This window comes from Lytechinus variegatus, chromosome 17 (assembly GCF_018143015.1).
Source record: "Lytechinus variegatus isolate NC3 chromosome 17, Lvar_3.0, whole genome shotgun sequence".
In the NCBI taxonomy this organism is placed as follows: domain Eukaryota; kingdom Metazoa; phylum Echinodermata; class Echinoidea; order Temnopleuroida; family Toxopneustidae; genus Lytechinus; species Lytechinus variegatus.
The window spans coordinates 17,173,057-17,199,477 of record NC_054756.1 but is presented as its reverse complement, the minus strand read 5'-3'; the positions used below and the strand labels follow the sequence as shown (position 1 = coordinate 17,199,477).

Sequence of the window (26,421 nt, the reverse complement as noted above, 5' to 3'; positions counted from 1 at the left end):
GAGATGTATTTATGCAAATTTATTAAAAAGGAAGTTTATCAATCAGAGATTATTTGTCTTTATGGGAAAATAACCTTTATGTATCTGTCTAGAAAAACTAATTTCTCAAACTAGGAAATACATGTAAGAACAAAGACCACTCCAGCAAGCAATTCTGAAAATAGGAAAGTATAAAATAGGAGAAATTCTACTCTTAACTTCACAAGAATATTTTTAAGGGAAGAAGAAACAAATAGAATAGTTCCTCTCAGCTCCAGAGTGATTTCTCATTAACAGATTTGTAAAATCATTTTTCAAAAAAATTGTTTTTTTTTGTTTTTGGCATCGGGATCAATATACTTAAAATGAACATATATTTCTCACTATATCTTCTATTCTTGTGTTGGAGAACTACTTGCTGTTTTCGATGTATCAACGTCTGTGACTGTGAGCGGAGGGGCTATGCAGTAAATATGGAATGCACTGAGCGTAACCTTGATGATGTCCCAGAAGCCCTCAGATGTGATGTTGGCAAACTTGATCTGAGAAGAAACTTTATCACTTCACTACAGAAAGAGTCTTTTCCCTGCCAACGAGAAATGGTTTTGCTTCTTCTGTCCCACAATCAACTAAGCTACATTGACAAGAATACTTTTGATGACACACCAAAACTGGCGTTTATTGTGCTTGATTCAAATTTCCTTCAGAATGTTCTGTACCTTGGTTCCTTACCTCTTATTAGTGAGATATCAGTCAACCGCAATCATATCACCAAGTTGCCTCATCCGATACTTCGTAATACCTCACAAACGGACCTTTCATTGCTTCAATTAGCATTTAACAAACTCGAGAAACTACCCAAAATTCACTTTAGAGTATCAGCTTTGAATTTGAAAGGAAATGCTATTACTGATATGTCAACGAAGATGCTTGCATATCCACGTGCTATATCAAATCTTGACATATCACATAATAATGTTGACTACATGGACAATCTACAACCAATGGAGAGCCTCAAGACACTTGCACTGGAATTCAATTTCATACGAAGCATCAGTGACACCGTGTTCAGCCATCTACCTTCTCTTGAAACAATCCACCTCGAAAGAAATTACATTGTGGATGCCTCGCCCTTCAAGAATATGAAATATATAAAGCACATATTCTTATAAACAACAACCATCTAAGGTTTATAGGTGCACCGGCATTCACTAATATTCCAAACACAATAACCATAGATTTAACAGGCAATGACATAATCAAGTTCAGATATGATTCTTCCCTCCTCACATCATTAACACTTGTTCTTTCTGACAATATGCTAAAAATGAACATATTAAATGGAAGGAATAACTCAAAGGTGGAATATCTTAGTGTTATGCACAATAAACTGGAAACACTTCCGCTACTTCAATTTCCTCTGCTGGAGTCACTTTATGCTGAAGACAATGTGATAACAAATGTACAATTCGGTGTTCACGGTCATCAAAATATTACTATATACTCTTGAAAAATAACCAAATAAGAAACCTTGCCAATTTGAGAAATTTGCCAAGTCTTAAATGGATTGAGCTCAGTAAGAACTTTATAACTACGTGGGATGATACATATTTGATAAGCTCATCCCAACTACTCACTCTGAGACTGAGCAATAACAGACTGGCAGAACTATCTACCTTTACACCATTCCCACATCTCAAAGAATTAGATTTGTCCAGCAATATACTTCACACCATACACAAGTCAACGTTCAACTCCACACCCCAACTTTCTATTTTAAACTTCAGCCAAAATGAAATCTTCAGTCTAGCTTTTCTTGGCTCTACGTCCACCTCGATATCAGTCATAACAGACTAATCACAATAAACCCCAAAGACTTTTTGAGTACAGTCAGCCTACAACATTTGGATTTATCATTTAATTTCATTACAGAGATTAATATCATTACCCCAATCATGCACACTCTTCGAAATCTTGATATTAGTCACAACCAGTTGACTGATTTTAACTTGAATAACTTATTAAATCAAGACACATTTGTTAATCTGAATATAGAGGGCAACAACATAACACAGGTTATTTCAGCAGCAAAACATGTACATTTAAACATCAACAGCAATGCCATTGGATTTTCGAATTCCAGTTCCATATCTGGAAGGAATATTTTAGCATGCAGTAATAACCTCAAAAACTTCAAACAGGTAATGATTTCATCAGAATTGCAAGGGCTGTTCCTAAGCATAAATCAGATTGCCTCTATACCCAACTTCACATTCACCTCAGCATCCTCGCTTTTGTTCCTTCATTTGGATAATAACCACATAGCTCATATATCTTCTTTAGCCTTCTTTGGTCTACAGAAAGTCCAAAGAATAAATCTGGAAAGAAATCATCTGACGTCCCTTCCCTCAGGTGTATTCTCATATATCCAAACGCTCAGGTATCTTCGACTGGGGAACAATCCTCTCACATACATTTCAAATCGACCATTTTCACAGATCAATGGCCTCTACGGGGTATTCCTCGGTCGCTTTCCGTTCTCAAACCTAACCATGGAGGTATTGCAAGATCTTCAATCAGTAATGTTTTTAGATGTCCCAGAGAATTTGCCTTTCGATCATTCTTAACCAGCAACCAGGAAAACTTGTCCCTCTCAGAATTCCCTAATCTTCTCGGCATCAATCTCTCCTCAAATGACCTTGGATCTCATTTGTGTAGTGATGTCAATGAAGCAGGTACAGGCTATTGATTTGTCCAACAATAGCTTTATTTCAATTCCAAAGGATTGTCTGCCACAAAATAGCAAGGCATACACACTCTATCTTTCTGGGAACAAAATCATGAACATTTCTCGAGATGCATTTCACAAGCATCATAGATTTTGGAACCTCGACCTTGCTGACAATCATATTGTGTTCTTTGAATGGGGCGCCTTACAGTATCAAACATACCTATTGGAGATAAATCTTGCAGGCAACAGACTTTCCCAACTTGACCTCGGGTTCTTGACATTCTCTTTGAAGATGATAATGGTGAATCTTCAAGATGTTCCTTGGTCATGTGATTGTGACCTCATCAGAGCAGCTCGTAAACTTAATCAATACAATAGGATAGTATGTGAAGAACCTTTGCTACATGCGAACTCTACCTTGACAGAATATGCACTTTCTGACAATTCAAGATGTCGACTTGAACTGTGCTCTGGACCAGATCAAACTCTGCTTGCATTCGTTCGCGATACAATGGTTGAACTACCTTGCCCAATCATCAAGCCAAACTTCATTAATTGGTCAGTTACATTCAACAGACGGCAACCAATCTCTATTGGTAACACTACCCATCATGGGGTTTCTATTCTTCCCCATGGTGCTCTCCTTATTAAATAAATGACAAAGAACATAACTGGCATTTACACATGCTGGAGTGAGAATGAATTTGGGAGGACAAAGTTCACTATCAACATACTTGTTAAGGAAGAGGCATGGAATACAAACAAATTGAGTAATAACGCTTCATCTTCAAACTTTACATTGATCAATGTCGGTGAGAAGCTGGAAGGAGACACTGCAATGTGGGTACAAATCTTCTGCAAGTACAATCAAAAGTTCTTATGACCTCTTGCTTTCACTGATATTGGCAATCCATTCATTGATTTTATCAATAACATTGGTTTAGATTAGAAATTTGCTGGGTTAATGAAAAATATAGAAATTTATGGAACAGTAAAGCATAAATTTGTTCATTTGATGAAAAAAATGCATACAGAGATAGACCTCTGCAACCTATGAATGTTCTCACCTCTATTCTATATATCTTTAGTCAAGCACTAAATACATTATTAACACAAAAGATAAATACAATGACTATTAAACTTCTTCTTTTCTATTTGATTTTGGAATAGCTACAGAATTTGTACATGTCTCCCTGATTTATATTTTATGGCCATTTGTTCATTCCTTGTTTCTTCTCCTCCCTATTTTGCCTTTGTAGTGTATTCCTTATTAACATTTAATTATATACTTTATTGCAATAGCCAGATCAACAAAACATTTTTTATGGATAGACATTATAATACTATAGTAGCAGTAACTTTGTAATTTTGTTACAAGGTTAACACAGTAATAGTAGCAGTGGAAGAAGAAGCAGTATAGTAGTAGTAGCAGTAGTAGAAGTAGTAGTAGTAGTAGTAGTAGTAGCAGTAGCAGTAGCAGTAGTAGAAATAGTTGTAGTAGTACTAGTAGTAGTAGTAGTAGTTGTGGTAGTAGTAGTAGTAGTAGTAATAAAATAATTTTAAAAGGGTATTTATTTTGCTAAGAAAGCTATGTGTTATAGGGTCGAATTTGCGAGGGTGTAAAAAAATATTAAAATGTTCTATAAAGGATGTACTTTTTGCCCCAGCAGTCAACACTACATGTTTAGAGTCCGATTTGCGTGAAGTATGGGAGGTGGGGTCGTACTATACCCAATGATGTAAGTGAAGGTAAAAACGACATCCATGCCATCAATTAAAATATCGCTGTACTTGTTAAGGGGTTCAATTGAGGGAAAACCTGCTAAGGGTATCGTTTTGTTTCCAATACTTGTTAAGGGTAGGGTTCACCCACCAATACTTGTTAAGGGGTGCATTTTCAGAATATGGAAAATACTTATTTAGGGTGCTTTTCTAGACCCCATTGTCGCGAATGGTATCCACTCGAAAATATAAGTCCCCCCCCCCCCAGTAGTAGTATGAGTTGTTGTAGCAGTAGTAGTAGTAGTAGTTACTTTATCTTTTATAATTTATTTTCAATTCCATCTTTATGGAAAAGGGAATGACAATGTTTAGTTTTAAATGAAGTTTTAACTGGGTGACATGATATGTTTGTAATACCAATTGCTGTGATATCTGAAAACAATATTATATAAAATTATTTTGACTTTATTCAACTCACTCAAAAGTCAAAACTACTACTTTTTATTCTTCAGACTATCACTTGTCAATATTAAATGTTGCTTATGGTTGGTGTCACCAATTATCTAATTGTATTTTGCATCTTCAATGAAATCTGTTAAAATGCAGGAAGACCTTTACTTGTAGTCTTGTAAACCATTTTATAACAACCCAAGCATGGATATGAAGCATGATGAATAAATAACAAAAATACTTGTATCATAAAATATATTTTTTTATTTTAAGTTCTTTGACTAAAGTGACCTTGACTTTGACATAATTTGACTGTGATTTCCCCCAACCAGGGCCCGTTGCAAAAAGAAATACTCTGGCAATCTTTTTCAATGACTTTTTCAATGTGTAAGTTTCAATGGCATCATTTTGTTTGTTAGATTTTTTGGGATGACAAAAGTTGGTTGCAATGTGTCTCTGATTGGTGATAACTGTTAATCATTATCATGATTTTAAATGGGCCGATCCTGTCATCAATGTCTTTAAATTTCTTTTGAGTTTTGGTTTCAAAGCATGTGTAAACTTAAAGTTTTGGTGATAGAAATCATCCATCAAGAAATCCAGATATTACAAAAGTGTAGCAGTTGACGTATGTGTTTTGGGCCGTTAGGATAATGGCACTTCTGCAGCCATTAGCATTTGAATTTGGCATCTAGTGCCATCTCTCTGTGATTCATTTATTATTATTTTGATTTTAAATAGCCCTTTGAGCAATACATATTCTTAATGATTGGATAGTAAAATGTTACTAAGATTGCATCCTGAAACTTTCAGCCCTTTCCAAGATTGAGAAAATATTTTATATATGCGTACAAAAATATGCTCATATTTTGTTTTCATAAATTTTCTTTCATGAGAAACATATATTAAAATGCTATCTGTATTATATTTCATTATGTAAAGGAAAATGGGTAGTCGGAAACACCACTCCTGATCATAATTATCAGGTCAAACCTGATAATTATTAACCCCACTATTTGTCACAATATACATGATATTCTCAACAGGTGATCGATCAGAATTTTACTTTAATTCTGGCTTATTTCTTTTTAGAGAGCCATTACTTTTTTATTCATTGGATGCATTATTTTAAGCTAACATTATGGCAACATCGCTTTTATGGTACAGTAACTCTTCATCGACTACTGGCTTTTGATTGGCTGCTTAGCGACAGGCTACACCTTAACAGCCAATCAAAATCCAGAATTTAATAATAAGTAACTACAATGCAAAGTTATTATTATCGAAAGCTTCATACCACGCGAGTCAACTGGTCAAATTTCTATCAGATTTTAACCATTATGACTTTTTTTCCCCTTTATCCAAATAAGTTAATTATGAAGGGTGGATCCCCTTTTGCTTGTTGACCATGAAGATTTTGGCCTTGATTCGAACTTTGAATTGTCATTTCATGCAAAATAATGAAATTTGAAAAAGCGAATGATAATCCTAATCAAAATGATGGAAAATAAACAATGCATGATTTAGCTAACCATGCAGCATACATTCATCCATTGTTTTAAGTCCATTACTATATTATTAGGCAGAGAAATGCATGCAATATCTCTCCAGTTATAATGAGGTGCATTGGTGTTTTGGAGGAACAGACAAGTCATGCACACGTTCAATACAAGAATATAACATTATAGCACAAGTCCACTCAAACAAAAAGTTGATTTGAATAAAAAGACAAAAATCCAACAAGCATAACACTGAAAATTTCATCGAAATCGGATGTAAAATAAGAAAGTTATGACATTTTAAAGTTTTGCTTAATTTCGTAAAACAGTTATATGCACATCCAGTTCGTTATGCAAATGAGGAGACTGATGACGTCACTCACTCATTATTTCTTTGGTATTTCATTATATGAAATATGAAATATTCTAATTTTCTCCCCCTTGTCAAGTGCAACACATTTTTATTTCTCACTGAACATGTGGAATTACCAATATTTTAACAGTTTATGTTTATGTTAAGTTGATCCTTATTTTCAAATCTGTAAAAATTGAAATCTTGTATTATTCAAACAATAAAAAACAAAAGAAATTGTGAGTGATGGACATCGACTCTCTCATTTGCATATCGCTGAGTTGTGCATTTAACTGGTTTGTGAAAAATAAGCGAAACTTAAAAATGTCATAACTTTCTTATTTTACATCCGATTTGGATGAAATTTGCAGCGTTATGTTTGTTTGATTTTTTTTCTCTATTTATTCAAATCAACATTTTTCTGGGGTGGACTTGACCTTTAAACTGGAAGAATCTATCAAATTGGATGGCAATTTTATGCTTAAATCTAAGAACTTTGCTTGAAATCTATGTACTTTGCTTTAATTGCTTCTAGTGACTGAAAACACAATACTAAAAAAGTCAACGAATGGGAATAAATTATTGCGAATTTAGTATTGTAGAAAATCACTCTAACATAATTGCGTATGTTGATTTTGTTGTGTTTTAGTGTTGTTTCTCCCCAACTTGATTTTTTAGGGGGGGGGGGTTGTTTATTAAATGGCCCAAATGAATACTTTGTTCAGATGCAATTTTACTTCCACCCTGATATTATATTTCAGTTAATATTTCAATATATGACAAGGTAAATGTATTCAATTTGGTATCAAAACATTAAGTTTGTATGATATCTCCAATGATTCATCCAACATTTGCTATTTCATCTCCCTCTGCATTTCTTATAAGAGGACTAGCCCTACACATACAAGACATGCTTGTAATACTACAAACTGTACATACCATGGGAAAAATGAAACCAATAATTTAGATATTTTATCGTAACTTCATCAATCACAATAATATCTTAATGACAAACATTTGTAAAGCTAAGATCCTCCTTTTTTATATGATGTATTTTATGATATGCAATTGGGTACTTCACATTTGAATATTTGAAAAGAAAGTGCACCAAAATGTAGGCAGTAAGTGTCTGGCTTTCAAAGAGATTTTTTTTTTTTTCATTTGTCATGTGGAACATCAATCAGGAAATATGAGCTTGAATAACAGGATTCAGTTTATTTAATGCTTTGATGCATGTATGCCAATGATTCCATACGGCAAATTTGATTTCTCTGGTTGCCTGCTATTGCAACAAATATGTACTCTATATATCACCATGATTCTATCTAAGCTGAAACACCCTGATATTTTAACTGTTTTTACTCACTCACATCTAAAAACTCAAAATTTATAAGTGCTATCTAACAGAATGACAGAAGGTGATCCAAGCTTTCACAAATATTTGCCTTCATAAATGTTATTATGTTTAAGATAAAGCTGATATAATTATTGGTTTCATTTTATTCATGGATTTTCTTTGGCCTGTATTCCAAAGTCCAGTTTTAACTTAGTCCATGGTCTAACTCTGTGCCGGAATTACGGGAAGCCAAATATTTCAGAGACTTGTTTATAATCTATATTTCTTATGTTTACTGCGTTCTTTCTTCAGGCTTGAATTGTATAATATTTTAAACATTATTCCCAGATAGTTTTGAATAATGATCATTCTAAAGGAGCCAATAAATCAAACATGAGGTGCTAGATTTTTCTGTCACCATTGGCTATCCATACTTTAACCAAACTTTAAGACCAGAATACGGAATAGAGGCCAATTTAGTATTACATTCAAAGCAGTTCAACTGCATCCCACTCACCTTACGACAGCAACAGTAACATACTAGAACCAGGATAGCAAGGGAAATAACTCCAGCAACAGATCCCACGATGATGTAAAGCGTTTGGTTGTTGCTCGTTTGTTTCTTCGGTTCTAGAGCGGGGAATGGAAATGTACATGTTTATTTGGTGGGGAACATTTCATCCACAATTGAGCTATGTTCACCAATTCTAACTGGCATTTGTAAATTGATAGGTATTTTAATGAAAAGGCGAAATGAAATATTGATTCTTTCAAACTATTGCAGCAGCAGCTTTGTCAAACTCAAACATATATGTATCATAGGAATTCACTTGAAAATTTTTTATTTTCAGAATATTGGGCTACGAGTGTCAAAGAATCTGAAATGAATATGAAATATTTGTATGCTTTCAAAGTGTATGATAACACTTTTCAAATTAATGTTAATTTCTGATCATAGCTTCAATTAAAGGAAATAAAGAAAACTAAATGTGGGGGGTGCCAACGTATTCTAGGGGCAAAAAATCAAAAGGTAACCTGCATTAAATGTTCAATATGGTATGTTTATTAAACAGATTTTCTTTTTCTCATCCAGGTTTTTAATAAACCATTTTAAAAATGAGCATTAATAAAAAGAAAATAGAACACAAAGTTTGGTCATTTATTAACAAAATAACAAAGTTGTTTTCAGGGAAATTGAATATACCGGGTTGAAATTTCAATTGTGTAAATCCTTGTTTCAGTCAGAGTTCAATCCTAACCCTAATATTGTGCTCCTATCCATTCCTTTATTGCACTACATTTTGCTGATAGCATTGTGAGGAATTTCAACAATATCACTCTTCAAAATCTCAGACAAGTTGTCTCAAGACTGCATGTGTGAAATGATAAGTGGAGATCTCATGTCTTCCTACTCCCATCAAATACTTCTCATATGTTGTTCATGCATGCTTCCAAACTTGTTTTGAGATCTCAGCATATCCATTAGTATCATATAACACTTGACCTATTGAAGGTGTAATACAATATTTCTGTCCTACAGATAATTACCCTGTGCAAGAACAGTACAAGAAAAAGAACTACTGGTTCTTGAAGGGGTGCAATGATTCTCGGGTATTTCCATTTCAATTAAACAACCTCACTCGAGCAGGAAAAAGGTTACATGGGGGCTGGTTGGGGGGCTATTTAGCCCCTGAAATGTGCAAACGAGCCCTAGAAAAATAAAAAAGACCCCCCCCAAAAAAAAAAAAAAACTCATTTAACCCAATGTAGAAGTTTACTCAATGATGAAGTTCTAGGCGGTTCCATGACATTTGCTCTGGCGACATTTGCTCTGCTGTAAATTTAATACACTATGGAATTGCAAATTTTATAAACCATGGATTTAACATTACACCCTATTCTAGACCTAACCATAACCTTCACAATAAAACCTTATCAAAGCCAAACCCTATAACTTTATCTCAACTCTCAAGGCTTGGTCCCACTGCACGTACGGATACAGAGAGGATGTAAAACGGAAACGAATCTTGCCATCCGTTGGAAACATTATGTATTCGTTGTGTACTCATTGCATACGTGTTTCATACGCTCTATATTCAACGAGCATCCGTCCACTGTGATTTCATTGTTCGCCCATTTTGTCCATTGCCTGGAGCCGCGGATGAAAATGGATGGAGGCACCCTGACGTATATTGCTTATCCACTGTATCCATTATGAATACCTTTTGTGCCTATCAACCAGCAGGACCAGGCCTTTAGACAAAATAAAGCCCAGAGCAATTGTTGCAGGAGGAGAGGTCGGGTCATCGTTTTAGGACGCAAGTCGTGGAAAGTAGCACCCGGATATTACAAATAAATTTTTTGCCTACATTTGAGCAACAGACTAATAATAATAACCATTTCTCAAAGACTGCATAAACCGTCTTACTTCCTAAATCAAAATTCAGTGGCTGGGATAATAAATATATGTAAAGCATTTAGCTATGTTGTGGCAATAAAGACTGATTCAGTTTGGGTGCTGAATTTATGGTTATTTATAACAGGGGGCTTCAAGTATGCATAATAATAGATAATTAAAGCACTGACAAGCAACACACCTGGGGAGTGTTTCATCAACATTTTCATCCGACAAGTTGTCAGATCTGACATCTTTCTCTGATGTTGATTGGCTGAGAGGTACTGCTACTATGGTAACTGTCGGATAAAATGGGACTTGTCGGATAAAATGTCCGACAAGTCCTTTCATGAAACGCTTCCCCGGAGTCGAATTCATCTACATTATTGCGCAACATACAAATGGAATGCTTATAGTATCAAATATGCATTTTGTACTGAGAAAAAATTTGATGCATATTCACCTGATTTTGTTGGTTTAACTGTATTAACAGATGGCTCGCTTTCTGGCGTTGTTGTTACTGAAAATTAAATCAAAATAAGAAAAAAGTTATATATATATTGCTGCGTATTCTGAAAAGAAACATTTCAATATAGGATAGTATCGTTTCTAGCACTCGAAGTACACCCCCTCCCCCATCAACTGTCTTGGAATCCAAAACATGTTTGGGTAGTCAGAAGACTGTAATTTCAGAAGAAAAAATACATGACACCAATGGAAATCAGACATTAGAAAGAAAGATTTTTTAATATCCACATAAAAGAAGGAAAGAGTTTGAAAAAAATTCCTTTCATATTCTACAATTCATTCCTCCCTTTATGGTTCAGAATTACACAAGCTTTAATTCCACTTTAATTTTGCAATCAACATTGTCTTTTACACAACTATACCAGGATGAACATCTTCAATCGTCAATGAAGCAGTACTGTCATTGTGAAACATATTCATAATAATACAAATTACCAGGCCTGAAAAAGGATATGAACGACATGTACATGTGTGTTTGAAAATACCAATCTAAACCTGTATAAAATGTATTTTCAATGGCAAAAAAAAACAAAAAAAGCTGTGCATATATTATTATTGAAAAGAAAAACATCCAAGTTATTTCCAATTAGATCAGGTTGAAATACGCAATAACATTCAGAAATTTGTGAATCAGTAGCTGTTTTTCTGCTGCAAGGCTGCTTGAGGTAATTTAGGTTCAACCTCTGTTCAGAAAATCAGAACACTGCCCTCTATGTTCATCTACAAGACAGCATTTACTCAAATCACACACTTGAATGCAGCATAGATGTACAAAAAAAAATCCCTGCCTGAAGGAAGGGATATTGATGAAAGTGGGGAGGAGAAACTAGCATCATTCTGACATTGGGAAGTCCCTGTGAGTCATAATTATTGACTCTACCTTGAATAAAAGAGGCTAACGACAGGTAGCTATTAAAGGGGAAGTTCAGCCTATCAAAATGTTTACTGTATACAACAGAAGAATAATACAAAAATATTGGTGAAGGTTTGAGGAAAATCCATCAAAGATTTCAAAATATATTAGAATTCTATTTTTTTTTCAATTTGTGATATCATACGTGAGCAGCTTCCCCATATACTGTTTAGTAAAAGATTGATGAAATGTCATGAATATGAAAATGGTTTTCATTGTACCTAAGTATATAAATGGACAAATTATTTCACACCTGTTCCTGAAAGAAAGTCACCATGAACAATTAAAAATTGAAATTTAAGCAGTTTTATTCCATAACATATAGGGTAGCTGCTGGGAGATTAGATCACAGATTACTTTCTTAATCTTTGATGGATTTTTCTCAAACTTTCACCATTTGTTTTCATTAGTGTTTCTGATATATTTACTATAAATTTTTTTCTTAAGGGTGAACAGAAACTTCCCTTTTGAAATGTCAAGACTTCAGATTGTTAACACTATACTTTAATATTGTTTTATGTTTGGTGAATTTAAGAGGGGTTCAAAAGCCAGCTGGTCTATGATTTTTCACTGAAAACTGTTCATGCTTGAAGCTTTCAAATTCCTAGAGTAATAATGATCAGAAGCATAAGAAAATTGGCGGAGACACATTTAATGAATAACTTGCCTGATGCTATGCTTTATCTTTCACTTTGCTGGAGGATTAGGAGGTGGAGGACATTCTCTAAATTTTCATGTGATATGGCCACAAATATCTAACAATTCAAGGGGATTCAACAAGATTTAGTTACAGTACATAAAAATTAAAATGTAGACATTTATTCATGCATAACTTTTACTTTAAATGATTAATTCAAATTAAGTATGTTGATGCCAGTGCATTACAAAGTAAAAAAAATCATGCCCTATCATAACTTTTTAAATAAATTCATATTTGATTTTAATGAAACAATGAGCATCAAGACAAAAAAAAATGCAATTCTATTTTATAATACATTTGGTAAAATATAGTACTGTCAATATATGTCTTATATGCCAATTTTATTTTGGTTGCAAGTAGGCATTCAATAGTGATCTGAAGCAGTCAAGTAGACTCAAGGCCTCAGGTAACCCCCCCCCCAAAAAAAAAGATACCAATAGCACATCTTGGAATTGTTTTTATTTTGTGTGTGTATAAACCACTTTCCAGAAATCAAAATATCGCCCTCTATGTTTCCTTCAAGACAATCATCAGAATCACATTTCCTAGGATCCCAAATAAAGAATTGTTTTTACACATAACAGGGTGCACCTGACACGCATGCTTGCAAGATACACAGCACTGTGTATACCTGTGCCTCTTCTCAAAGCAACACATTGAACCTAAAATAGAGTACATTGCTAAAAACAGAAATCAGCAACATTGACAATGTATTGCTGCAAGTGAGTAAGTTCATATCAGCAGTAGAAAGCAATGCAAAATCCAAATATAAACAAATAAAAAAACAAACAAATAGGTTTATCATGACAAAAATGTACCTTGCGTAAGGATTGTAGTTGTAGCAGCAAAGCTGATATTTGAATATCCAGAACATATTTGAGACAATAATTATTACGATGAAAATGTTTGACATTCTTTGCACAGTAGAAATGCTGCGAAGAATTCTATACAATTCTGTTTTATAAAATCCCTAAAGCCGTTAAACAGTTTAACCGACCATGGTAATAATTTCAAGATTAAATATACACAATTATTTGTTGTTTATACTTGTTTAAAACTGTTAAACAACTACTGTAAGGTTCATAGAGTATTAAACGAGTGTGGTATAAATCTTTTATACAGCATTTTTAGTGTTTATAAAGCATATTGTCAAGGAGACCAGTACCATGCAGGAATAGAGAGGGGGTGTTACCCCCCCCCCAAAAAAAACATTCTGGGCTGCCAGTTTTTAACTTATTATTAAAAGTGAATAAGCCTTCCATTTTTGCTGTATATATTCACATTATGGCACCAAGTCCAGTTATGAACATAGCATGTGTGGGATATATCATACACATAACTTGGTGCACACACAGTTGAATACATAATGAGATGAAGCATCCATGCATGTCTTATAGTCATAATGTCATACATGGGATTTTATTTTTTTCATAGCTGACTGAAGGCCGGAACGCAGCGTGGTGGACATGAAGGGGGATATTATGATTTGCACTCAAACCTCTTTCCCTGCATTAAGAACGCCTCACGTGATGCCACCAAGGGAAGTGGGGCATTGGTTAAACAGATAATGGATGTCTCCAACACCAATATAGGTATGAAAAAAAATTATTTTAAGGTAGATTCAGACATTCTCATATAGATGCTATAGGCTTCTCATCCTTGGTTTGTGGTTTTTCAAATGAAATTTGACAGCAGATATGAAAAGACTGAGAGCTTCTGACAAATATGACAAAACTCTAAATTGTATGGATAGAAGATTGAGAGAGTAAGAAAGGAGACAGAGGGTATACATAAGTTGTGAATAAAGAGAAAAAGAGAGAGTGCGTGTGTGGGTGTACATGTTATGTCTATGTGAGTGTGTGTAGATTGTGAAAGAAGAGAGTAACCACAAAAATTAAAAAAATAAAAATAAAAATACTGGGAGGGTGGTTGTAGGTGCCCATCATCAGGGTTTTTTTTTTGTTATAAAAGGTGACCCTGGAAGGGCAATGACAAGAGAACGAGGTGCTTAAACTGCAACTTTGCATAAACCCTTTGGGGCAGCTTTATTTTCTGTTTCTGGTGATCTTTTGAGCATTTTGCAAAACCGCCCTAAGTCTTGTGTAATTTTGTTTCCCTGACCAGTGTCCATGTATATTGTACATATTGACTGGCTGCACATGTATTTGGTCATAGCTAAACTAAATGAAAACAATATTGGCATAATCAATACCAACAAGTATGCATGTTTACAGGATAATCATGATCAAGAAAAAATCTTGCACACCGGCAAAACTTCCAGACATGGAATTAGAAAGAGGATGTGTAAATGTCACTGTGACAAAGTAACCTAAGTGCCCACTTTAGTCCCACATGGCTTTCAAAGGTCTTCTTAAAGGACAAGTTCACCCCAACACAAATTTGATTTGAATTAAAAGAGAAAAATCCAACCAGTATTTAACACTGATAATTTCATCAAAATTGGATGTAAAATAAAAAGTTATGACATTTCTAAATTTCGCTTAAAATTTCACAAAACAGTTACATGCACATCCCGGTGGGTATGCAAGTGAGGGGACCGCTGATCACTCACTCACTATTTCTATTATATTATATTAAATCAAATATGAAATATTCTAATGTTCTCCTTATTGTCCTGTGTTCTCCCTGAACACACTGAATTACCTCTATTTAACATTTTATGGTTCAGTCAAGTTGGTCCTTTTTGTCAAAATCTGTAAAAAGATTGTATTATTCAAACAATAAAAAAAGACATATTGAATGAAGGACATCATCAAATCTGTCATTTGGATGTGACTAAAATCGTGCATACAACTATTTTGTGAAATATAAGCGAAATGCCATAACTTTCTTATTTTACATCCAATTTTGATAAAACTTTCAGCATTATGCTTGTCTGATTTTTCTCTATTGCTTCAAATCTACATTTTTCTAGGATGGACTTGACCTTTAAGAGAGTGTATGTCCTTTGCATCTGTTTTACACCCCTGCCCTTCTCCAGCCGGTTGCTAATTGATTCAATTTCCTGCTACATGCTGTGTTCTGCTTAATGATGGAATGTCTTCCCCCATGTCTTTAGCCTTGTATTTATTTTCCACTGTTCATACATAACAAGACATTGCATTATTGCTTTTATAAATGCCAACAAATGCTCATTGTATGCATTCAAAAGAGGTTCAAAGCAAATTGGGGTGTTCAAATTAACCCTCAGAACCACCACACTCATCCCCCCCCCCCCCCCGGTGTTAAAATTGACACCCTAGAGATTTAACATAACACCAAAGAGTGTAAAAGTTAGAACCAAACTTTGGTTCTAACTTTTAGACTCTAATTTTAGACTCTCTCTCGTGTATAGGGTGTTTTAATATCGCTCTTTTTTTAAATAACGCAGGAGCAAACACACTTTTGCACTTTCAGTGATCAATACTTATTCTTCTGGCCTATTGTTTTATACATGCATGAATGGAATTTACAGGGTGCATGTGATAATAAGTCAACAGAAAAGATATCCGGATCATAGAGCAAATTACAATAATAAATATGGTTTCACATTTACCATAATCATGTTAACGTCTGTTTTAGGATCATTGTATTTCTCAACCCTTGATTCAGTATGGTCAAAACCATGCATGGACCTACTGAAGACCATGAATGAACCTACTTTAGACTGAAACTAAAGCACTCATTAAAAAAGTGTTCATTAACAGTGTAACATTATTTGTTAAACTATCATGAAAACTACATGTAATACATCTTCTTTCAGCTATTGTCTTTTGTGAACATTTATTTACTGATGTCATTAACCAGAGATGCCAACCTTCTGCAAAAAAAAGTTTTCTCAGAAGGAAAAAATGTTTTTCATTATTTTAAATGATGGTGCAAGTTCCGAAGCGAGCAATGGCACTGTGGCTGTCTATGGAAAGCAAATCATGCAAAACATACTATGGCACATACTCTATGATGAAAAAGTTTTAAAACAGGTAAAACAGAATACGAAAACATATTGCCGCATGCATTGCACAGAGGGAACAAATATAATAAAATAGGAAATAATTATATATTCATAATTGTCAAAGGAACAAATACTCAAAAAAACGGAATGGCTGACATCTGTACAATATGTACCTCTTTACATACATCACTTTCATGATTCATCAATTGACATAACATCAAGAAAACTGATTGTGAACTTCAATTTCCACTGTCACTTCCAAAGGAAATCATAATGAATAAATAACGATGATGCTGCGCTCTCACTGCTGCCATCACCTTTGAGAAAACTCTCATCATTCTGTCAAAGCTCAGGACTTTCCCCAGTTAATTACAGTTTAACCAGCCTAATGTACTTACATGACCCATGGAATGTGTCTCGCATTGAGAAAGGATAAACTCTTGAGGACATCCAATATTAGCTGGTGATATTGGATCCCTCGTGGAATTTTCATACCTTCATTAAGTATTGACAAGAGGTACATCCATAATGAATGCAAGGGAACACAACTTTAATGGCTTCGCACATGATGATGGGCAAATCGGCTGTCCTATTATTGGCTAAATGCCTGAACTTTGTGAACTATTCTCATCACTCGAGGGACAAGACGAGGATCAATGAATGAATAGCCTGGAGAGAAAATGATTGTACTAGAACCTACATCAATATTGACAGTCGCAACTGTCGCATTCCAAACTCTTCTTTAAAACCAGTTTAAACTCCCTCTCCCTTTCAATAACAATCATATCCCCCACTCATCCACTGTAAAAACTGCGACGTTAAAACTGACACCAATTGGTGTTAATAGAGGACCACACCCTGAGGTGTTAAAATTACACGCTAGAGATTAAACATACATGGTCGCATGTCATAAGGTGGTCCAATTTCGTGAACAGGGTAAAAATGGTCAAAAATTCTATTTTTTGATATGTTATAGCCATTACCATTCTCTAAATAATGGAAAAGTTTTAAGTCTCGAATACCTTTATTTTTCCTTAAAATGACTAATTAACAGCTAATTATTACATAGACGTCAATGTAAATGTGAATTTTGAAATGTGTTTTTCTCAAATTGGACCTGCTGCACATAAAATGGTGACAAAAGTTTATGCAACATTGGATCACCCTAGTAAATTGCAGTTATAATCTTGAAACATCAATAATTAAATCTGTACCAAAAATCGAATAATTATCTATTATTGTATGCATATTAATTATACTAATTAATTAACAGTATTTAATTTCACATTTTTGCCCCTAAAATACCTGTCACTGTATTTATATGCTTGGCAAAATGACAACATCATGGGTAGAAATGTTTGTTGCAATGATACACAACATTTATACTAAAAGTTAGGAATAAAAATTAGATAATTAACCAAATCTCTCCAGTTTACTAATTGATTAGGTTGCACCTCAGAGCTGACATACACATGTATTCCATTGCTGCATATTTTCAAAATTGTCAAATTTTTATGACATTTAGTTGTTCCCTGCTTTAAAATGCCCAGAAATATGAGTACAACAGTCATATTACATATTAAAGTAAGTTGTTAATTAGGTTTAATTAATATTTTATCATTTACCACATCCACCGGCTCCGCATCCACCGGCTCCGCCACCCCTATTACTTCAAACTTAATGTGCTATAGTTTTAGTTCCTGATATTGTATTGATCTAATTCATAGTAATATATTTGGCCTATAGTTCTGGCTTCAAAATGAGATATTACTCAATAAATTTGGTCAAGATGCTGTGATGTAGCAACAATTTATCCATGGCACCGTGTGGAAAATTGTTCATACGTCACCCTTTTAGTATACCCAACTAATGAAATGCGACCACATGTAACACCATGAAGTGTAAATATACCAACAAAAGGTGTTGTAATAACACCCATAGGTGTAAAACTAACACCACCAATTTAACACCGGTGTAAAATAAGTGGTGTGGTCCTCTATGTACATCGGTTAACACTACAGTTTTTTGCTGGGTCTGTTCCATCCCCCTCCCCCCCCCCTCTCTCCCTCTACATCTGCCCTTCATATCTCAGGGGAGCGTTTCATGAAAGGACTTGTCGGACGTTTTTTCCTACAAGTCCCAGTTTATCCGACAGTTACCATAGGAACAATGCTTTTCAGCCAATCAGAATCAAGAAAAGATGTCATATCTGACAACTTGTCAGACAAAAATGTTGAGGAAACGGTCTCCTGGGGAGCGTTTCATCAAAATTTTCATTCGACAAGTTGTCAGATCTGACATCTTTCCATGATTTTGATTGGCTGAGAGGCACTGTTCCTATGGTAACTGTCGGATAAAATGGGACTTGTCGGATAAAACGTCCGACAAGTCCTTTCATGAAACGCCCCCAGGTATTACCCATTCAGATAAGCTCATTTCTGAATGTTTAGACATTTTTTTTAATTTTCACCTATTAGTAATGGCCATAATGTTACAGAAGTATTTGACTATACACTCTAAAACTATTGAAAAGAAAATCGGAATTATATAAGACCAAGTTTTGACTCTATTTATTCAAAATACGATTAAGATGCATTGTTGGATCTAATCGTAAAGAATTTTATTATGTGACATCATTATCTTCCTCATTTGCATTTACTCCTTGACTCGTCTTGTACATAATAATATGAAACTATATTAAAGTAAACTTTGATATCAAATCAAATTATTTTTTTACATTTCTCTTTTCATTCAAATAAATTTCTTTTTGCATCGAGCATGGCTTTTTAAACTTCTAGAGATTTGTCTAAAACATTTTCTTCAAACTCCCCGAAGGAATCTCAAAATTCATTGAAAAATAAAAAATCATGAGCTGCTGAACTCCTGCATGATCAAAGAGGTATATTCTTAAGCTCTGAAAGGATGGTAACACATATTCCAGAATTTGGATGCAGTTGATGGTTAAATCATCACTGGGGCTTTGACTACAAGATGAGAATGTTTAATTAATGGCAATAAGGGCTTTAATAATATCAGAACACATGGCCGAGATTAAGTAGCAGCTGCCTTGAGGAGTACCCCAACCATAGCTAACTGTAATTCCATCTGTTCTACCAAAGCCTCCACTTAACACCAATCTCAATGCATGGGACTGCTTTCTCATTAAGATGTGAACTGAGTATCGGGTGATCACAGACACGTGTATTATCCTCCCCAATATGAAAGCAGATTCTATCAAAGTAATATAATAGAGGAACTCCAGGGACTTATCTTATACCCTTTCATAAACCCATCCTCCAATTAGCCGCCTAAGAGTAATGCGGATAATTCAATAAAAATTGCGTTCACAAACTCCGAAAATAATCCGCACTATTTTTACGAGCGCCCGTCCTGAAAAAGGCGGATAATCGTCATGACAACTGGACACGCCCCCTCCGATGCGGTGGTGTTGGAAAAGGGTGACCTTGTGACCGCGCCATGGCAATTATCCGCATTATTTGGAAATGCGTTCATAAAGTCAAAATCTGGTCCCGATGCTGCTATTATGCGGATAATAGCATCATCAAAATAATGCGGATAACTCTGGTCCTCCTCCGATTTTACGACCAAATTATGCTGCTATTAGCCGCATAATTGGGTTTATGAAAGGGGTATCATAATGTGTTGCGATCATAGATATTAAACTAAAATTGCATTAAATCTCAACTTTCTATCACTTTTAATGAACTATACAAATTTAGATCAATTGCAATTCTAGTATGATGGAATCAATCACAACTAGAAGAAATGGCCCTGGGCCAATAGAAGGTACACACTGTCATTTGGAAAAAGACAGGATTATCATTATAAAATTCACCAAGGGACAACCTAAATATAAAAGCAAAATCAAGCATTCATAATAGCAATGCAAAGTATGGATTGTCATGAATGCCCCCCCCCCCCCCAAAAAAAAGAAGAAAACAACAATATTGTCAAACAGAGGTTATTTGATCTGCTAGGCATCAATAAAATTAAGCAACGTGATGTTTTCTCAATATTTATAATACCATTAAAAAAATATTTGATAAAAACTGAACATTTTTACCAAATATGGATTTCTTCTTTCATCTTCCGAATAAAAAAATTGTGATAACTGGTAAGACATGACCACTTGATCGAAATGTGTGCAATTTACAGTTGGTGTAACGCTAAACTACTACAAATCACAAAACCATTTGTAATAGATACCTGCATGACTATAAAATTGATTTCTAAACACTTTTTTCTATAAAAAGCAAGTGGTAGAACAGGTGAACTCTTGCTAAAAGCATCTAAATGTACATCTACACACTAAACCACTAAAAAGACATGTCAAATGCAATATATGGGTGGCTCAGCTTGAAAGGTTTTCAAATCCAAATCTCTCCCTATTCTTCCAGAAGAAATCACTATCATTTATTATCAGCAAATCTCTTGTACTTTCTACTTCACATTGAGCTAAATACATGTAAACATTTAACATTAAGAAGACAAACCATTTCACAGCTAAACTTATTCATGGATATGAATATGAATACTGGCAAAAAAGGAGTTGACTCATCTGCATACACATACTGTACTTCTATAAACATCAATGCAGTTGCTCTTTGCGAAAGATTTCCAGGAAAAATATGATGCTGCAAATAAAGTTGACATAATAAAATCACTGGCCGCTTTATCTAAAACAAATTAACAGAAATATATTATTTCGGGGGAAGAAAGAGTGGTTTCAATGCTACATAATCCAATGCAATGTTGTACCACACGCTGAAGCACCAGAACAAATTGCCAAACTCCTGCACAGTTGGGTATTTAAGCAGCCATGCTTTACGTTGGTTTAAACAGAAAATTAAGAGTCAAATACAGTCATTGTACTCGTACACTAAAATACACAAATGTGAGTCCACTGTTACCACAAAATTTAACAAAAAATAATATTTTGAAATAAAACAATGAAAATCACTTAGTTGTAATTGTGTCACATGCCATATTTTATTACATAATTTTGGTTAATTAGTCTCAGAATATTTGTCCATGTAAGCAAAAGTATAAAAAAGCTTTAATGGTATTTTTCAAGGTCATCTCAATGTCAGTCTTAATTCATTGTGGACTACATGTACAAGGATATTTTCAAGTAGAGAAACCAAGAATTTGACTGCATTATACCCCATAATGCTTTATGGAAACAATTCAAGGTCACCCAGATGCAGGGTACAGTATATTGCACATATATGCGATGTGGATTCAAATTCAACAAATATATCTTCAAGCCTCAAGATCATTTCAAAATAGCATATTACCCAATTGACTTATAGATCAGTGTGGACAATAGTCTCAAGGTCACGCAACATGATTTAACCAATATCAGGGAATAATTGTCCAACTTGCTCAAACTTTAAATGCCGCTCCACAAAAAAGTATTGTGTGTGCAGCAGATTTGAAAGCCTTTCTCTTTATATATCAAAAATACTAGTCCAGTTTGGCAAGCAAATCAATCCCTGTACATGCATATGTATTGTTGCATAATTTCAAGGTCATCTGCAGAAGTGGGCCCTCTCTCAATAGATACAGCCAACTATGGTTTATTTCCTTTTCTGAAATTCTCAAGGCCAGCAGAGATTACAGGGAGCATCTTGCCAGTGATTTTCACTGACAAATTTGCTCTAGGCCAATCAGAAGCAGGGATTTCAGTAGCCTCTAACAACTAAATATTACTGTTTGTTTTGTGAAATGCTACCCATGCTTCTTATTGAATTACTGTGCATCCTATCTCAGTATCTCGTAAAACTTGATGACAAGAATGGATATGCTGGCATGCTTGTAGATTTACATGTATTTGTATTTATCTCTATCATTGTGGTAAAAGATGCAATTACATATAAAATCCTTTGGTAATGGAGTTTAGTGACAAAAATAATCATGAAGTATGATATTTCATCATGCCTGATAACTCAAAATGAGGCATTCATCCAGTAGAGCATTTCATTAAAAAAAAGGGAGTGACAAATTCACTCTGCACAAATCAGATTAAAGGACCATTAGCTTATAACGACAGTCAGAGAAAATCACTGACTACAGTGTAATTGTTTCGTGAAATGGTCTCCTAAACCAAGCGACTACTTTTAAAGTGACTACTTTTAAAAGTGACCAAATTATTTTTGATACCAAAGAAGCAACTACATTCAATGTATGCTGCCAGTTTCACCTCTCTTTGGATTTTGTATTTTATATTCATTTATTTTCCTTTTTTTAAAAGGGATGTACAGCTAATCTAGGCCAGTGTCATTACATTCATTTTGTAAAAAAAAAAACTTCGCCCAAAACTTTGCATTTCACTTCTTTACACCCACGAAATTGCAATTAATTTTTTCATATTTACTTGAAATTATTTTTATTTAGTAGAGAAAATTAAGAATATTCCCTTCTTTATTCACTCATTACGATTGCTTATTCAGTTGATGTTGCACTAGATGTACTAACAAAAATGTCTAAATATGGGACTGAAATGGAAGGCCCTTCAAAAGCACCAATAGGACTATAACAGAGACTGGCCAATGGGCTGACATTGATAAACTTAAATTGAAAAAAATAAGATACATCCACTGTATATCAAAATATCAAAACATACATGTACATGGAAACAATAGATGCATAACAAACAAACAATGACTACCCAACTGGACAGGACACAAAGTCCCACAATATGTTCATAGTGTGGAATCACATTTAAATATTCAGATAATTTCTATTAAACCATGTGAACACACTGTGTAAACACTTTACACTTTAGAGGTGTCCCATGCACAGTGTGGAAATATGTTCACACTGAGCATTTCAAAAGCGTGAGTCACATTTCCACATAGTTCACTACATGTAGGTGATATTGTGAGCACACTTTGAACACACTTTGAATACACTTTGAACACACTGTGAACATAATATGTAACACTGTGAACACAGTGTGAACACATTGTGAACACACAGTGAACACACTGTGAGCACACAATGAACACACTTTGAACATACTGTGAACATAATGTGTAACACTGTGGACACACTAAGGGCACACTTTGTGACACTGTGTCCTTTCCAGCGAGTAGGAGTGAATTACATGTAACAAGAGTAGCAAACAGACCGGTGATCATTAAAAAAACATAAAGTGATATAAAGATGTAAATGACAAAGATACCACACAATTCCACACATGCATGACGATGATCTAAAGGACAGCGAAAACAGAGTAAGTGAAATGAGGGTGAAATCCTCAGCAGGGTTCATCCAAGTATTACCTGATGATGCAGAATCAACCGATTGCTCGGCGACGACGATGCTCGAACCTGCGGTCGTTCTCCTCTGCGTAGGTGTTTCTGTCAATGATTTCGTTGTAGGGGCTTTCGTTGAGACGGGGGTCGTTGTGACTACTGGTTAAGTCACGCCATCAATGTGGAGAGGTGAATGAATGAAACAAATATACCCTTAGATATAGACCGACAGTGCATCTTGAAACGTCACATGACACGATGGTTTGCACATAATCAATGTGATACAATATGTGTTAAATATGGCCAGCACCCACATGGAACAGTTTCTCAAATGTGCATGATTCCAAAATTACAAAAAATAACAATGAATTTAATGTATAAATAACTGAAAAGGATGCAGGCACAAAATTATGTGACCTATAGAGCTCCCATCTCAAAACCCTTGCTGGACAAAAAGTAAGTTAGAGATTTAAGCACAGTTTAGGCAGATCTATTCTTAAGCTTCAATCTTGTTCAAAATGATTGATTGAAGTCAATTACTTGAATTTCCCAGTACAAGGAGAAAACATTGTTTAAAGTTTCATTCAAGCATGAAAATGAGCTGAAATATAGTTGAGACTCTTGGTAATGGTACAAATCAATTCTCCAGAAAAAAAGTTAAGATAGATTTTACAGCTTTATATTTTGAAACACATGTATTCATGTAGTATACAACTCATCTAAATTCTAATTTTGAAGAACCGGAAGATGATTTGGGGGCTATTTCTTAATACATTGCTGGCCAATACACAAATGGAGGTTCGAGTTGCATCATTGCACAAATCTTCCATGGATAAGATAAATAGCAAACTAGGTCATTCTTTTGAATTATGAATACTGATTTCTTTTGTAACTCCAGTCTTAATATTCAAAGCAAGTTAAATATCAAGAATACATCATTATACTCAATCACAATTAAGTTAATATTCATCACTAAAATAAAAATTTCACAGGAGGAAAAAATCTAGTAGTCACAAAATTGGAACAAAAACTCACATTGGACAACATCAACGATTCAAACACAATTATATTCATGAAATAGAATACAGATGACAATACGTTTAGATTCTAAAAGACAAAATATTAATGAAAGCTCCAGTCAAACCTTGAACAAATTCCATATAATATCAAACAAGACATTCATGACAAATCATGAAATGAAAAACATATCATCTTTTACTGCAAGTATGAAGAGATGAAGGTAATGAAAAAAGGAAATAAAAGTACAGTTGAGTATGATGCCCAGATATACAGGAATGGTTAAAAAAATATCATTGATCTATAAACGTTGGAAGATCAAAAATTAGTCAAAAGAAAATATCTACAGGAGGGGATCTTAGGGGGACCTTTTCAATAACAAGTGACTTATCATTACATCTGTATGAAGTGCATTTTAATTCCATACAAATTCATATATTCTCCACAGGCAAAAAATATATATGCATTTTTAGTTGTGGGTTCTAATTTTCACAATTTATTGCCTAAATATGCAACATTGGAAATTAAAACGTTAACATTGCAATAAATGAGGACTTTCCAAGGATCTTTTTTAAAAATAATTTTCAGTGCTCTTTTTGACATTTCGGGGGCTACATTGCCCCCAGTTCCTGTGTATTTATCCCCTTATTCCCCAAATAATTTTCTCTTTTAAAGTATAAGACAGTGGTGAGGAAAATTTAAGGAGGCCGGGACTGGACACAATGTAACATTCAGAAAATTTCTCTGCAAGCAATAACACAATCAATAATTATCAATCAATCAATAGTTGTTATTGTTCCCCAGGCTTAAACTGTGCTGCGCAGGTGCTCTGGAGCAGCGTTCAAGGAATTTCTTCCTACCAGGTACCCAATTCAAGGACTTGCGACTGATTTTTTGGCTTGCGTTTAAACGCTTCTCTTTCTGCAACGAGCCCCTGGGTTGAGTGCAGCAAATTAAGGGTAAATTTCTTGCTGAAGGAAAACAAACAATGGCCGGGAAACAAACCCACGTCCCTCAGATTGAAAAATGAGAGTCATAACCACTTGACCATGATGCCCCCACAAGAAATGTTACGATTGGGCGCGTCGTGGTCTAGTGGTTCTGACTCTCACCTTTCAAACAGAGGGTTCGAATCCTAGCCATGGCGTGTTTTCCTTCAGCAAGAAATTTATCCACACTGTGCTGCACCCGACCCAGGTGAGGTGAATGGGTACCCAGCAGGATTAATTCCTTGAATGCACCAAGTTCCTTGAATGCACCAAGTGCCTTTAATATATAATAGGCAACTAGATAGATCGGCGCCTCATGAATGCTATATTATTGTGGAAACTGGGTGTCATGAAAAAATAGGACGCAATTCTATTTGGTGGTCCTAATCAGTGCATCACTGATGATATAACTCCCACATGTATCTTTCCTCAAGTACAGCATAGGGAAAGAAAATATAAATCTGTCATTATAATTCTGAAGACCTTAATAGGCATTGCTACACCTAATTAAATATCCCAACACTATTGTCTGTAAAGGCCAGCACAAAGCTGTTTGATCTTCTTCTATACATAATGTC

At 34.7% G+C, this 26,421-nt stretch overlaps 1 long non-coding RNA gene across 2 annotated transcripts in view; it reads right to left on the bottom strand.

Moving 5' to 3' along the window:
• LOC121430946 overlaps nucleotides 1–24,908 on the bottom strand; it is a 29,471-nt gene extending 4,563 nt beyond the window's left edge. The window contains exons 1-3 of one of the 2 annotated variants that reach the window (XR_005972082.1): nucleotides 23,865–24,908; nucleotides 10,928–10,984; nucleotides 8,587–8,699 (exon numbers count right to left, since the gene is read on the bottom strand). This is a non-coding gene — a long non-coding RNA (uncharacterized LOC121430946). The remainder of the gene's footprint in view (nucleotides 1–8,586; nucleotides 8,700–10,927; nucleotides 10,985–23,864) is intronic. The other variant, XR_005972081.1, reaches the window with a different exon arrangement.
• Between the last annotated feature and the right edge of the window lie 1,513 nt (nucleotides 24,909–26,421).